This window comes from Manis javanica, chromosome 2 (assembly GCF_040802235.1).
Source record: "Manis javanica isolate MJ-LG chromosome 2, MJ_LKY, whole genome shotgun sequence".
Taxonomy (NCBI): Eukaryota; Metazoa; Chordata; class Mammalia; order Pholidota; family Manidae; genus Manis; species Manis javanica.
In genome coordinates this window covers 219,350,412-219,366,542 of record NC_133157.1, presented here as the reverse complement: position 1 = coordinate 219,366,542, position 16,131 = coordinate 219,350,412, and the positions used below count along the sequence as shown (strand labels likewise).

The following is a 16,131-nucleotide window of genomic DNA, read 5'->3' as shown; positions in this document are numbered from 1 at the left end:
GCACTTTGGCAACTGTCTTTCATCCTCTGTACCCCACACACACAGCGTTTGTGAATCCTTCCATGAATGTGTGTTGAGCGAGGATCGCTGCAGGGATAGAGCAGGAGAACCTACTCCAGACTCGGAAGGGTTCACGCTCAGCAGAGCTTCTCAAAGCAAGGACACTGAAGGGGCAGCCCAGTGGGGAAAGACATCCCCAGGACTGGGATGTGTATGTGCAACGTCAAGAGGAGGAGGGAGCAGGATGCGCCTAAGGCTCTGCAAGTCAGGAAAGACTGTAAAGTAGAGGACAAGTGAGTGCAGAGAAACAGGAAGCCAATGAGTTAGGCAGGCGCCTGGCCTAGTCACAAAATCTTGGAAGCTTAGCTAAGGAATTTGAACTTCAGTGTGAAGAGAAAAGGGAATGACAGAAGGTTCTAATGTGCTGGTAATAGTCAATTTTTTTATGTGGAAATATGCATTACAACAGCTAAAACTCTTAGTTGCAAGCAAGAGAAACTCAACTATAACCAGCTTAAGTCAGAAATTCTAGGCATTTGTTGGCTTCAGGCATGGGTGGATCCAGGTGCTCCAGCGAGAGCATCAGGACTGGGTCTCCTCACGTCTTGCATGTGAGCTGGCTTCAATGACAGTTCCAAGCTAACCAAACAACTGATATTAGCTAACACTGATTAAATGCTTACTGAATCCTGACAGTATTTTAAATATTTTCTAATCATTTGGTCATTTAACTCTCTTAACATTTTAAATATTTTCTAATCATTTGGTCATTTAACTCTCTTAACAATACCACAGAGTGGGTGCTATTTTAATGCCCTTTCATAGATGACAAAGTTGAGGCACTGAGAAGCTAAGTAACTTGCTCGAATTCACACATCTACTAACTAGAAGAATCCGAATAAGAATTCCAATTTGATCCCAGAGTCCACACAACTAACAACACCTTAACCACCCCCCTACCAGATCCCTGCAGCTTGCGATCACGCAGGAAGTCCCTGCTCCTGATTGTCCCACCCTAGGGCTACATTCCGTCAGACTGACCTGGGATGGTGTCCATCCCGAAGCCAGTTGCTAAGTCCAGAGAAACAGGATCTGACAAACGGCCACTCCTGGGTCCTTCCCGAAACCCTGAGAGTAGGGAAGCCTCATCCAAATGACAGGAACTGAGAACAAGGAGCAGTTGTTATCTGAAGGAAAATCAGGGGTTATTATTGAAAAGAAAGGGTTGCTAGACAAAAATAAATAAATACAAAGAAAACAGTAGCAACAGCAACAATGATAATACTTCACATGTGCATCCTGCATTATTTTATAAAACACCTGCTCATTCATTAGGCACAACCCTGCAAGAAAGTAACAAGCAAGAGATTATTAGAGTCATGCTCCCAATAAGGAACCACTTCAGAGCAGTAAAACAGCTCTCCCAGACTACGGGGAGCGGCAGCCCCCTGAACCAAGTCTTACTCAAGCACCATTCGCCTCCTTTAGTCCTGGGATTCCCCACCTCCTAGGCCACTGCCTCCTCCCCTCTTCCTCTCAGGAGGGGAAACAAACAAGGTGGCACTGACCATTGGGCTGGCACCTTGCCTGTCATCTTTGTTTAACACTACCAACAGTCCCAGGTGATAGGTACGATGGACCCCTGTTCAGATTAGGAGCAAAATGAGGCTCAGAGAGGCAAAGAACGTGTGCAGATCGCACAGCAGGAGAAGGCGGAGCACCCCCATGCCACCACACCAACCGGGGTGTGTTCCCCACCCACACTTCCTTTCTGCCTCCCACACAAGTCCTGGCCCTCCCAGACCTCGCTCCCCCTGCTCCACACAGTGCCATGCTGTGGGCAGCACCCCAGGCTGGACGCCTGCGGCTGAGCTGAGGGGGTCGTCGCGGACCCCGGGGGTGAGAGGCTGAGGGGTGGGGGGGAATCAACACGTGATCATTGAGAAACCAAGTCACGCCCTAATGAGCAGCATTTGGAAAAGAAAAATAAATAATAATTAATGGCAACAAGTGCCATCTAGTGCATCTGTGGTGGGCAAGGACTGCACTAAACACCTCGCGCCCCTAACATAGCCCCGTTCCTGCGCCTCTGTGGCCGTGGCAAGGGACAAAGGGCCTACTGACCCGCAGCAGTTGGAGCGGCCCATGCTGGGGGCAGGCCCTGCCCTAAGCCGGGTACCAGATCAGCTTGCACGATTCTCACAACACAAGAGGCCTGGCGCTGTTCATTTTGTTGATGAGGCTCAGGTAGGGAGGTCACTTCCCAGAGGTGCTCAACCAGTAAGACCAGGCTTGTGGCCTTACCTGGAGGCTCCAGGGCACATGCTCCTCCACTACCCAGGCTCCCCGAGTCAGAGGGGTGAGCTGAGGCTGGAAGGAGGGCCAGACACCAGGGCCATCACAAGCAGGACAGAGGCACCCAAGGAGCAGGACAGAGGTGGGGCTGTGTAACTTCAGGGAGAGGAAATCCCGAGGAAAAATACCCAGCTGAAGCCAAAACCAGTCAATGGGAGTTTAAAACCCATTTATTGCTTACAAACAGTGGTCCTGGGGCCATCACTCTCTCTTCTGCTCCAGCAGAAGCAAGCAAATCCCCACCACAACCTCTCAGGTTCAGGTAAGTCCTCAGTCACCTAGGTAATCACCCATTGATGTGGAGATGAACTACTGCTCTCCACCCCTTAGGAATGCCTATTGACAGGGAGATGCACTAAAGCCAGACAAGAGATTCTGGAAATACTGCAATTTTACCCACAGGCCGGCTCCAGGCCGCCCTCAGCAAGCAAAGGCTGGAGCCCTCAGAGGCCCAGCACAGGGCCAGGGCGGCCTATGGTCTGCCTGGATACCACGCTGTCTCTGCCTCTCTGTAAGTACCCAGGAGTCTCTTTCTCTCTCCCCTGACTGCCATGCCTCCTTCTCCAGCCACCGCTCATGGTCCAGCTCAATTCCACCCCTACAGAAAGCCTGCTGGCTCCTCCAGCCCTTTGTCCGGCCCCCCATGTGCCCTGGTCTGCACTGGTAAAGGGCAGCTCCTCATTAAACTCTGTTATTCACATCCTGTGTTGCCCAGTGGTATTACTGTGCCAGAGGCCATAGAACTGGAGGGAGAATTCACTCATTCATTCAACACAAATGCACCCAGCATGTCCTGCGAGGATCACAAAGGTGGGTGAAATGAAGATGGTCCCTTTACAGACACAGGTGCTGTTTCTTCTCATTCATGATCCCAAGTCCACCGAGGGCCTCTGCCCACAGCTCCCTGTGCCTCTCAACCTGGGGAGGCGTTCGGGGCAGGCTGGATGTGCCAGGGAATCAGTCTTCCAGGAGCAACAGCAGCCCAACCAGACACGGATTTGATGTGAAGAGCGCAGCCTCCCGGCCTGCCGTGGGATAGCTCTGGGGTGTGCGTGAAGCAGTCTCCGGGGGTCCATAGACAGACAGGCTCCCCGGCTCTGTGAGGCAGGAAAATAGACATGAGCAGGGTGGAAAGGGAACAAGGTCAGTAAAGCCCACTAGAAAGGACCCAGAGTTAACCAGTTAAAACTAGAAGGCCAGAAAAGACTCAGAGTTAATCAGTTAAAGCTCAAAAAGTCAAGAGCAATTTGGCCTTGAATGTTTGGATATTCCCCAGATACGGAAAAGTATCAGCACAGCCCATGTCTTCATTGTGTCAAAATTAGATCATTGTTAAGATTTACTCCAGCCTGCTAAGAGGCCCACCTATAAACAGCATAATAGAGACAGGGAGATCCCACCTTAAAGCCAGAATTGCATTTTGAAAACACCTAGGAAGTTAAGAAGAAAGATTCTTAACAGAGTCTTTAGCAAACAACAAATAACTGCCCACCTTGGAGGAAGGGCAGACAGTCTTGATTGATAAGTTGATTTTTCAGAATTACCTAGAGGACTGATAAGAAATTTAACGTCTCATCAAAGATACTTGAGACCACTTAACGAGTCCACACCCAGCCCTTTGTCACATTCCTGAAAAATCCTTAAAAGGGGGAACCCCCAACCTCTCAGGGCGCTCCTCTCTCTCTGAGGTCGCCTGCACTTTCTCTCTAAGTAACTTTAAATAAAACTTATACTCTGCTTCACTACTGTGTCTCCGCCCTCCAATTCTTTGTCACAGGGGGGTGGGGGTGAGGGGGAGACAAGGACCCAGGAAAATACACACCGCCTCTCCCCCAACAGCTCCAACAGCAGTTACTCTTCACACGCCTGTCCTGGCTTTGGTCCTTTCACTAAGTCCCCTCCCACTCTCAGGCCAGTGCCTCCTGGGGTCACCTACCCATCAACTAACTGCGCCCAAACCCTTGCCCCAGGGTCTGAGCAAGAGATCCTGCCCCTGCAGAGCTCACAGTCTGGTAGGAAGACAACATCTAGGAAATTCCCATGAGACCCAAAAAGGAGAAGCAGCTTCCTTGACAGGCTCATTTTAACTCCATGGCCACAGTAAACACTTCTCCGGAGCTGAGATGGTAACTGTCTTATTTCTTTGGCGTCTTCAGCCATGTGCTACCATGTGACTTCAAGCCCATGACTTAGCCTCTCATCCCAGTTTTCCCATCCATCCAATGGGGGCATTTCGAAGGGTCGTGGAAAGGCAGCTCAGGACTGCTGAGTACATAGCACTGTGCAACTCTTGGTCGTTTCTAGCAGTTCAGGGTAAGGAAGCTTCTCAGACTACGAGCAAGGCCTGAACATCCTCCTTTGCCCTCCAGCATTCTGCCCCAGGCTCCGTGTCTGAGGCCCAGCGACAGCCGCGGGTGTCCTGCGTGTCCTGCCTGCCCTTCACTGGCCTTGCGCGCAGCCCTCCTTCCACTGCTGCCTTCTATTTTCCTGACTCCCCCGTCAGCCCTTGTCTAACACAGCCCCGCTCCCTGTGGTTGCAAGGTTTGGCTGGGGTTTCCTCTTCTGCTGGGAGGCTTAGCCTGAGGAGAATGCCTTCTCCCCCCTGACATGCAGCAAGACAGAACGACTGCTTATCCTTTTCAGACAAGGTCCCCAGAGCAGTTAGGAGTCGCCTCTCCTCCCACCTTCCTAGCCCCTCTCAGGCAGTGTTCCCAGGCCAGAGCACTGAGGGAGCTCAGACGCTCAGTACTCCTTGGGCTGCAGTAAGGACTGAATCAGACAGGCAGACGGCAGCGGCCATTCAGCCTGAAGGCCACTTGTGTTCCAAATTTGAAAATCCATTCACTTGGGAAAAGCACAGAGTCCCATGGGAAGTCAATGGAGTTCAGTTCACTGCACATTGCTTTAGGCAAATAAGCAATCTTATTTCCTTTTCCCCAGCCCACTAAAAACATCAATGAAGTGTTCTGTGGTGTTGCTGACAGTACATGTCACTTCCAAGCTGGAAATAACATCTTGGTGCTATTTATAACTGACTGGCGAATGGAAGATAGTGGGAAGGGAGCTCAGACGGAAGCCGAAAGCACTGAGCAGCCCTCCACCTCCTGGCGGCAGCTCTGCACGGGGCACTCGCAGTCTTCACCTGCACAGGAGGAGGACGACCTCTTCCCACCTGCCTGCCTGACCCCCAAGGGGCACAGGAAAGGGGTACAAGGCATGTAGGAGGAGAGAAGGCTAAGGAAATGAGAGGGACACTGCACACAGACAGGGGAAAGGGTCATGCTTTATAAACATGCCTCTAAGCCAAGTTTCCAAGAAACCACAAGATTCTTTTTTCCAAAGTAGGGTGTTTTAGTGTGGGATCCAGGTTCTAACGAGCTCTAAAGGGTCTGGGAACCACCTGTAATCACATGCTAATCTCTGGAGGAGTCATTACTTACATTAAAAATCTCAAAGGCATCTCTAAGCCAGGAGAGGCTAAACCCAGTGTTCCGGGTAGAGCAGCGGGCTGCAGACTCCGATACCCAACTGGATCCAATCAGGTAAACTGGAAAGAAAGCTGAGTGAGTCTGCACAGCAGAAGGATCTGTGGGGACAGTGGCAGCTGGGATCCCCAGCCATGGCAAAAGGGAGAGACCACCACTCAGCTCCAAGAAATTGTTGCCAAACAGGAATGTGGTCCCCAGGATTCCCAACTGTACTGGGAATCAATTCAATTCAATTTTTAAGAAAAAAAATTGAAATCCAGATTTTTTTTTTTACCTCTAATCTACATTTTCTTTCCTCCAGCTAATTCTCAGCTTTGAAAATTGTTTGGGTCTAACATAGCAGCACATAGGCTGGATTCAGCCTGAAGATCCCCTTTAGTGAATTCTGTCTGGACTATCCTGGTGAGATGTCTGCCCAGCTGCTCTGGGGAACCCCCGGCCATGACTCCCCTAATCCAGAACTGAGTGTGGGGGCCCTCTCTGGAGGCAACAGATGTCAGCCTACTTCCACACAGTCTGCAGCTGGGAGCCTGAACTCCCCAACAGTGCCCCCCTCAGGCCCACTTGGGATATGATTCTGAATGCCCGGGCATCACCCCCAGGGCCCTGTTTGGTCCAGCCCTCTGCATCTCCCCTCTGCCGGGTTGACACCCACCCCCTCACTGGCCGTCATCACCATCACTGCTAACGGGCCAGCAGATGCACCTCCCGTCTCCGCCACACCCAAGGACAAAGGACCAAACCACGTCACATCCCTGGGCCTCGGATCCCAGACAAGCCCCAGGTCCCACCACAGTTCCTGCAGCTCACCAGGAACTCTGCACCCAGCTTGGCTCCTTGCTGCACTGCATCCAAATCATTTTTCCTTCTCCCCTCTGGGGAGGGTGGAGCAGGTTGCAGGAGGAGAGAAAGATGCCCACAGCGCTCCTCCCAAACCTTTCCCTCTTAGGGTTTCTCTTGCCCTTGTTGAACACAAAGAGTTGGAAATCAGGGTTCCCATGCAACGCAGCCATTCATTATTTGCAGCCAGACTGGGAAAGAATTGCTTGCCCTTTTCAGACAAGCCCAAAGTCTGTTAAGAATACCCCCCAAACCCTTGTTCCCATTTGCATGGCTTTTGCCAGGTTTGAAGAGAGTAAACTGTTGATTAAATGCCCTCATCCCCCCTGCTCAACCCTAGGCCTCTTGAGGCAGGGTCTCTATTTGTCTGTGTCGCCAGCAGAGGCCCTAGTGCATTACTGGGCTCAAGAAATGCTTATTGACATGAATTAAGTATGGTGACCGGAAAACCCAACTTGCCACCACTCTTCTCTTCTCCATGCCAAGTGGATACCAGCGTCTTCAGCCACTCGCAACCCTGGGATCACTCTAGACCCTCCCCCAAGAACAAGCATCCGCTTTATAGGGCCTCCCGCAACACTCCATATAAGGTCTGAACGGACCCAGGGCCCTTGGAGCTGACCTTTTCCTTCCTCGTAGACAGTCCCTGCTCGAAATGTGCCTAAGCATGACTCATGTTGCTGACAGGCCGGCCAGGAGGGTGCTGCACTGCAGAACAAGAGCAGCCTGAAAACCGCTCACAGAGCAAACCCTCTGCATGTAGGAGCTGCTGCCCCATCCCAGGGGACAGAAAACTCGATTGCTTCACAGATGAGTAGACAAAGGCCCAGAGAAAGACATGTCATCCCAGAAAGGGGTACGGAATTGATCGGAGAGAGAGAGAGAGCTCCCCCAGAGGGATAAATGGCAAGCTGAGTTGTTCACACACTGTGGTTTGAAAACAAATAAACCTCCAGAAGCAGAAAGACAAGGCCAGACAAAACGAGGTGAAGTGCGCAGAAGGTGACCTGCTGGAGGCCTCTTGAGGACTGCCTCGGGGGCAGTGCCGGGTGATGAACAGACAGGCAGCCTTGACTCAAAAGACGAATGGCCTATGAGATCCAGAAAAACAATTTACTTCTCCAAAGCCTGTTTCCTTCTCTGTTGCAGAGGATTGGCCTAGGACCAACTCTCGATGCTCCAATCACAGCCTCTGCGCACCCTCTTTGCCACACTCTTGCCTAACCTTAACCACAGGCCCTGCTTTAGCCACAAGACATTAGCTGTCATGAGAGCAGCAGAGACTTGAAATGAGATTGGGCTGCCATTGGGCTTGTTTCTGGACTCTGGTGACCTGTCACGACCTGTACGTCCCTGGGGGAGCTTCCATGCCTCAAGCCCGGGACACAGACCTGAGCTCAACCTGCAGGCTGGAGCCAGGCTCTGTCAGCCCCATGTCTGAAGCAGAGCCGCCTGCTATGCCCAGTCAGGGTCGGCCCAGATACTGCAGATACAGGCAATGAGAAGTAGCATAAACACAGGGACACACTCGTCCCCTTAGGCCACTGGGACACTGGAATCCTGCGGCTGTCCGTCACACAGCAGAGACTGGAACACATATCAAATGGGGGCAGCACCAGTTCTGACAGTCTCTTTGCACCATGCTCTGAATCAGAAGTCAGGACACTAGTGAAAGCCTCTTGTGCACTGTAACATACACCAAAGGCAAGTTGTTGATTTTTATTATTGGACAAATAATTAAATGTGTCTCAAATGTGGTAGAAAGAGAAAAGTGATTCAATGTAAACATAAAGTCAAAGTGAATGATATTATCTCACTCCCTAGTTCAGCCTTTTTCAGAGATCTGATCATTTCTCTGCAGAGAGAAATGACCACTCCAGACCGTCCCCCTGGGAATAGGCCTCCACTCTTCCAGCTTCTAAAGGGTGCCTGCATTCCTTGGCCATGGCTCTCTTTGCATCCGGGACCCCACCTCTGGGTGACTGTCTCCCTCTTTCCCTGTGAAGATCCTTGTGTTACACTGAGCCCACCTGGATAATGCCAGATGACCTCTCTGTCCCAAGACCCTTAATTTAATCAAAACTGAAAAATCTCCTCTGCCATGTAGAACATATCCACAGGGTCTGAGGAGTAGGGTGTGGACATCTCTGGGGAACCACTGTTCTGCCTGCCACGTGAATTTCTGAGTCCTGTTTGAGAGAAGTAGAATTCAGAAACTAGAAAACTCTCCAACAACAGGAAAGGACATGGTGAGTGTCACTGGCACTGTTCACATTTATTCTAGTTCTCTTTTCCTGATCACATGGGGACATTGTACTTCCTTATTCCCCTTGAAAACAGTTATGCCCATGTGACTTGCTTTGGCCATTGACATAGGAGTAGAAGTGATTGTGGGACTTCCAGATAACAGTCTTCCTGTCAGCAGGGTGGGATTCGCCTGTCTTTCTCTTCTCCTCTACCATGCTATGGGTAGATGGTGGCCTCCCTATCATCCTGAGTCCCAGAGTGAGGCCAGCTCCCAGATGTCCCCTGACGGACACACAACACTAATGAGAAATACATCTTGTTGTTTTAAGCCACTAAGATTTGGGGGCCTAACCTTGCCCATCACAGTATTAAAGTTTCAGGGCAGCCAAAACATGTTCACTATAACACCACATTGCAAGGGTATGTTTCCAGTATGTCTCAAAGAAGTCCCATCCACTGGTCTTGACTGAGCTGTCTTGGCTTAAGTCCAACAGTGAAAGAATCCAGACATTAGAGATCAATCTAAGACCTTCTAAATCTAACAAAGTGTACCCTCCCATAATTCTCCAAATGCATGTGTGTGCACACGCACACTCACAGAGACCAAAGCTACCTGTTTTCACAGAGAAGCTGCCCTTTCGTGCCTTCTCCTAGGCTCCAGCTGCTTACACAACCCCAGGCCAAGAGAGTGATGGCAGTGGAGAGGGGGGCTGCCTCAGGGACACAGCGACACTGATTCCAACTCACTAGGTCACTCTGGGTCCTCAATGGGGATGAAGAGCTCAGTCAACTGAGACAGAAGAGAGATGCCCAGCTGAACAAACACACTTGACCAGATGGTTATAACTGTGTCTGCCACAACTCCTGAGCTCCAGGAAATGTAAAAAGACAGATACCCAGACAGCCTGAGTCCTGGGGAGGAAAGCCAGTGAAGGGCCTAGAATACCCTCACCCACATAGTACTTTCTTGAAAAGCTTCCACTGGTGAAGGCTGTTTGCCAGAGAGCCAGGCTGGAAGATAGCTCGAGAGAAAAGGAGAAAACTTGTGTTCAGGGGTATATGTGGGTGAGGGCCTAGGTCTGTCAGCATGTGGGTCAGGATGGGTAGGGAAAACAGAATGCGGTTTGTCTTAGAAATAAGTCCATACTTGGAAGGGTGTGTCCAACACGGATGCAACTGTCTGTGAGTATAGCAGAGGGGCTCTGCAATTTGGGAAATGTCAAAGTCCACCATTCAGTCATGTATTCATTCATTCTTTATTCTGTCTCTTAAGAAGTATGAACAGAGCAATAACCCTGAAATCTTGGAAGTGATAAATAAGGCACAACTCTGCCCTTCAAGAACATACAGATAATACAAGAATATAAAAAGCCAACCATATTAGAGACCAGAGATCTCCTAAGTAGGAGAAGGGGCACATTTATCAGCAGTAAATCCCAAATTTATCCCAAGATGATCATTTGGGTAAAAAAAGAAAATATTAGAACCTCTCTTTCTATTTATTTGTATCTCATATTTTCTAAATGTATATTTTATGTAGGTTTAAAAATAGATGATAATACAATGGCACATGTAAATAATAAATAAATAAAGGAACAAGAAAGAAAATGTATTGGAGAAATATGTGCTCAAAAATGTGTACTGATGGAATGCATAATCAAACACCTAGAGGCAGTTATAGATTTCTGATTTCCTGGTTAAAATAACAGCAAGATGACAGCATTTGATTCATCCTCATCCTCCTTTCTATTGAAATACTTACAAAAATAGACTCGGGAGAATTAAAGTTGCAGATACTGAAAACCGGAAATAATGTTCAGTTATCTACCAGAGCCCAAGAGGAATTTCTATTAAGTGGAGAATGAGTGGAGCTGTCAAGCAGAACAGTAACCCCAGCAGGAAGAAGACAGATTTCCAAACATCTCCACTGTACCCCTACCTCGGAGGCCAGAGCATCTTTACCAAAAGGAAGGAAAGCAAGGGAACGATAGTAAGTATCCAATGCTGTGTAACAAATAACCTGATGTTTAAGGGCTTAAAGCCATAATAATCATCTGTTATCTCTCCCTGCTCTGCAGGTCGAGGATTCAGGAGCAGCTTGGATGGGCAGTTCTGGCTCAAGTTCCTGGGGGTGATCGCTGTCAGCTGGAGCTCCAGGCCTCTAAGTGATGATCCGAGGCTACAAAGTCCTTTTCCAAGGAAGCTCACTCACATGGCCAGCAGAGAACAGCTGCCAGGATGGGTTCTCTTCACAGGGCTCTCCACAGAGTGGCTTGCGTGTCCTTCCCACATGGCATCTGGCTTCTTTCAGAGAAAATGACCTAAGAGGCCAAGGCAGAGGCTGCAATTCTCTTTATGACCTGACCTTGGAATCCCACACTGTTGTCATCACCATAGTCTATTAGTCACACAGGCCAGCCCTGATTCAGTGTGCAAAAAGGCCTACCCAGGGCATGGACAGCAGAAGTGGGGACATGAGGCCACAGCAGAGGCTGGCAGCCACTGAAGCTGACTCACTGGGGGTCACTTCCGAAGTGGCCAGGGCCCTTCTGCCTCTCCTTCAGTATCTCTTCCTCTCTCTTGTATCTCCTCCATAAGCTTTATCTGTCTACACATTTTCAAGAACTAATATATCTACTTTTGAAGAGGTTAAATCTTTATTGATCTCACAACTAGCACCAATAAAGGGATATACTGATATATGAATATACATGTGTTCATTCATTGAAGGGGTATACATATACATACATACACATACACACATATATACATAGGTCACTTGGGATAGAAGGGAAGATACTGAGGGTATGCTTATCAGCAGGAGCCAAGGCACAAAAAAGATACCCAAACTCTGCCTGAGACAAGGAAGAGAATTTTTTTGGGGGGAGGGGGAAGAACTTTTCCTACTATTTCCCTTAACCCTACAGCCTCATCAGCAGGGGTCAGTGTCCCCACGGATAAGCAGGCAAAAGTTTGTCTAGCATGACACAGTTGTCATGGATTTGCCAACACAAAAGTGAGGCCGTCCTCTCTCCAGCTGATATTGGGTTAATTCTTGTCTCCTGATTGCCAACTACTTCTACTAAGCCATTTTCATATACAATATAAGATTCTATAACTTTTAGAACCCACTCCAGATATAATGCTATACTAGGGAGGGTTCTTAGCTACAACAGAATTCATTCTGCCTAAAGTAAGCATGAAAGGAATATATTAAAGGCGACTAGATGGCTCAAAGTATCTCTGAGAAGAGCAAAGAAAGCACTCTGAATCAACCAAGCCCAAACACACGTGCAGGGATTCTCTAACAAAAACATCACAACTGTTGCCATATAGCGGCTGCTATGATCAGGACTGGGGGACAGAAGTCCCACCGCTGCTGCCCCTAAAGAACTAGATAGCTCTGCACCACTCTCTGGACAAGGGTCTTCCTCTTAATGCTCATTTCTAATTCCAAGTCTCAAACAAGTACATCTAACTACAGGGACCTGCCACTACCCTAGCTGAATGCAAGCCTCCAGATGCAAATTGTCTGGATTCTACATTGAGAAGGCAGGAGTCATCATGTGAAAAATAATTAAGATATACTCAGGCTGTTCAAAAGATACTGGGCAGCTGCAAGTGATATATATCAACTGCAGAGACAAAACATGCACAAAGAATATTGGTGAGAAGAAGAAAAGGGAAGGTGTTTCCCCTCCAGTGGCTGCCCACCCACCCTGTCCAGAAAACTACCCAATCAGATATTGGCATTGTTGACATTGTTGTTGATTGTTATCAGAAGTATGCATACACCTAGGGTTGTGGATAATGTTCAAACCCCTTATCTCATTTGGTCTCACATCCCAGGGACGTAAACCAGTTTGGGGCTATGAGGCTCACAGAGATGGAGAGAACAGACAAGAGAAGTCACTGGAGCTCCCACTGAGCAACTAGACACACAGAAGAGCTGAGTCTGCAACTCTGCAGGTGATTCCCCCTTCCTAGTCTTGGTAGAAAACCTCCACGTTGTAGACTAGAAATGGGTTTGTCTTCATCCAACAAGCATCCCGTTAAAATTCCTTTCACATGGATTCCAGGCACACAGATGTTTTTCTATATCAAAATGCATATGTAAGTTTGTTTTCCCCATTGCCTTTTACCAAAGCTGCCTGTAACTACTGTGCGGAGCTCCAGGTAAGTACAGCAGGACCAGAATTATAGGTACAATGGTGCTTTGTCATTTTGGGGCTACCCAGAATCCAAATTTCCTCCCTGTTTGGCAGAAATCCCTCAACTGTGTGATAGTGTTAGTGGAGGACAAAGTCCACAGGAATCTAAGGAAGCTGGATACCTCCCATCCCCCACCCAAGACGCGGGCAGTCACATGACATCTGCATGTCCATTGGACCCATCATCTTGAATATTGAAACTCACCTGTGGTCTCAGATGCCTTGGCTCCCGATGTCATTTTTTTTTTAGCTGGTTTTCAGTCTTTTTATCAGTCCTCAGTCTAGCCAGAGCATTTCTCAAGGATTCCTTTCCTGTTTAAGTTACACAGAAATCAGTTATGCAGAGACAAAAAAACCCGTGAGTGATACATCTTTTATGTAATGCTAATCATTAAAGGATCCAAGGTCTCTGTTAGCCTGCTCAACTTCATCAGGGCCAAAGAACAATTTTTGTCGGACTTTCTGAAAGGCCCTCATGTTTCAACATTCATTGTTTGCACCTTCTGTGCTGAATGCTGTCCTATGTAAGAGACTCAAAGATGAATAAGCAGCAATCACTTCCCTCTAGGAGTTTGCAGTTAGAGGGAGTTCACAGCCATTTTAAAGCATGCCCATGCCCAGCACTACCTTTTCAGACACCTAGAAATCAGGTTGGATACCACCGACCTAACCAAAATTTTTCTTCTTACGTTAAGCAAAACTAAGACCTGAAATGTAAAGGGATTTCTTCAGAATCATAACAGCAATTCCCCAGCAAAGCTGGAAGCAGAACTCAACTTCCCCCAATCCCAGGCCAAAGCTCTTTCCACTTCATCACCCACCTGCATGGAACTTGAACAGCAGAAATCAACTGCCCTGGGGTTGGTTTTTGCCAACTGGTCAACACAGAGATGCTGGCAGGCAGACTAGTGAATGCCCTATTTAGCCCAGTGGGGTCATCTGCAAAGTGGACACTACCTGAGGAGGAAAGCCATCTCAGGAGGCCCAGGGGAGAGGCGGTGCAGGACAGTTCTGATGCTAGAAGAGTCCAGTGGAGAAATCGGAACAGGAGGCAGGCGTCAGAGCGCGCCGGTCTGCCTTTCCTGCACGCCGGCCTCAGGAACATATGGCCCATAATTAGCCACCCGGGAGATGGTTACTGAGCCACAAATGGAAAATTATGGCTTCAGGTGAGAACCAACAGCAGGAAGCCGAGCCCTCAGAAGACAGAGAAAAGCTTGTTTTTGTGAAAAGGCCATCAGTAATCATAAACAGAGAGACAGCCAGGGCCCCGGGATGACAAAGAGCAAGGGCGCTGTTGCTATATCAGATGCTGCATTTCTGGAACATCTTTGAGACCCAGCAGAATCTTCCAATCATTCCTCGTGGGCTGTGGGAACCCCACCTGATTTATTGCAGGACTACAGCCTGGGACTGTCCCCTAGGAACACAGGGGAGCTTGTGGTTCCAGTGACATGCTTTTCATGGCTGGGAAGATCGACTTTATACCTGAGAATTGGGCACAGCTCCTCTAAGCAGGGCTCCTTCTGCCCCTTGCCCACTATTCCCCACTCCCCTCCAGTCCATGCAAGAGGTGGAAGAGCAACACAGTCAAGAGCACAGACTTGTTTTGCCTCCAGAGCCACCACTTCCTGGCTGTGTGACCTTAGGCTGTGACTCTACTTCTCTGCACCAGTTTGCTCGTGGGTAAATGGTGATAATGTTACGTGCATAATATGGGTCACTATCTTGAAAGCCCTTGAAAGAGAGTCTGGCTCAGTGCACCTGCCTCTGTGAGGGGATGGGGGCCTGTTGGCATTAGGACCTCCCAGATACCTCCGTCTGTACATGCCTAATTCAGCCCCACAATCTTACTGCTCATCCTTCTCCATTTCTCCCTCACTTCACACATTCTCCCACCACTCACACACCCATAACCCCCACCACCAGCCCTGCCTTGGTAAGTCCATGTGGGGTTCCTGTCCCATCATTTCTGCCCATCTGCACCAACTTTTCCTCAGGTCAGAGAGCCTCAGAGAACACCCCTAAATGCCAGACGGAAATGACCAGCCCCTCCTGTCACCTCTCATGACGAAATATAGTTCTTAGTGTCCTATACCTTGTTTTATATCCATTTACGCCCACTATGTCCTCTACTCCCAATCTTGTGCTGTTACTGCATGGTAAATTTTCACAGAATGAGTGCACAAACGGAAACAGGAATAACGTTTTCTCTGCAGACCTCCCGGTTTTCTCCCACCAGCTGCCATCATCTCCATTTGGCATCTAACTCCTCCCTTCGGGGGAAGCACCATCCACCCACTAGCATGCAAGCCGACATCTGCTCCAAGTGGACCCAGTGCCACATCCCGGGAGGGAGGCCTCAAAGGAGAATCAGGGCTCCAGAGGCCTTGGCTGAAAAGGACAGAGTGAAATGGGAAGAAAAGGGAGGCAGGCAGAAGTGGAGGGTGTAAGAAAATGTAGAGATGGTTCAGGAACCCGTTGACACAAGCGAAGACGGCAGACGTTCGAGCAATGGGAGATTAGCCGGAATAGGAAGGCTGGGGTCAGGCTGCAAGAAAGTGGACTGTGTTCTACAAACTGCATGAGTTGAGGAAGATTATATGAGCTGATTCAAATAAAATGCTTAACATGGTGACTGACACATCGGGAGTGCTCAATAAATGTTAACTATAATCATCTTTATTAATTTAACTGAAGTCTTGGTCTAGGAAAGTAGCCATTGGATGTTTGGACATGAAAATACCCAGGTAATTACACTCAAGTTCTACTTCTATCCCCAACTTACTGGGTGACCCCTCTGGACCTCTGAGGACCTGCTTCCTTATCTGTAACACGAGGCAGCTACATTTGCTATCTTTTCTTTTCCTTCCTGCTCCAGCCCTCACTGACCTGTTCCTTAGGTCACACCATGCAAATCTCTTCTCTCTGTGTCATTCTTCATTGTTTCGGTTTCCAGTGTCTGGTCTACACAGAAACCGTGTCTTTAC

At 48.8% G+C, this 16,131-nt stretch overlaps 1 long non-coding RNA gene across 1 annotated transcript in view; it reads right to left on the bottom strand.

Annotated features, from left to right (window-relative positions):
- Positions 1-2,607: 2,607 nt before the first annotated feature.
- The window catches only part of LOC108402392 (uncharacterized), an 83,211-nt gene continuing 69,687 nt past the window's right edge, over positions 2,608-16,131 (bottom strand). Inside the window, exons 3-4 of the long non-coding RNA XR_012124269.1 lie at positions 13,347-13,453; positions 2,608-3,452 (exon numbers count right to left, since the gene is read on the bottom strand). This is a non-coding gene — a long non-coding RNA (uncharacterized lncRNA). The remainder of the gene's footprint in view (positions 3,453-13,346; positions 13,454-16,131) is intronic.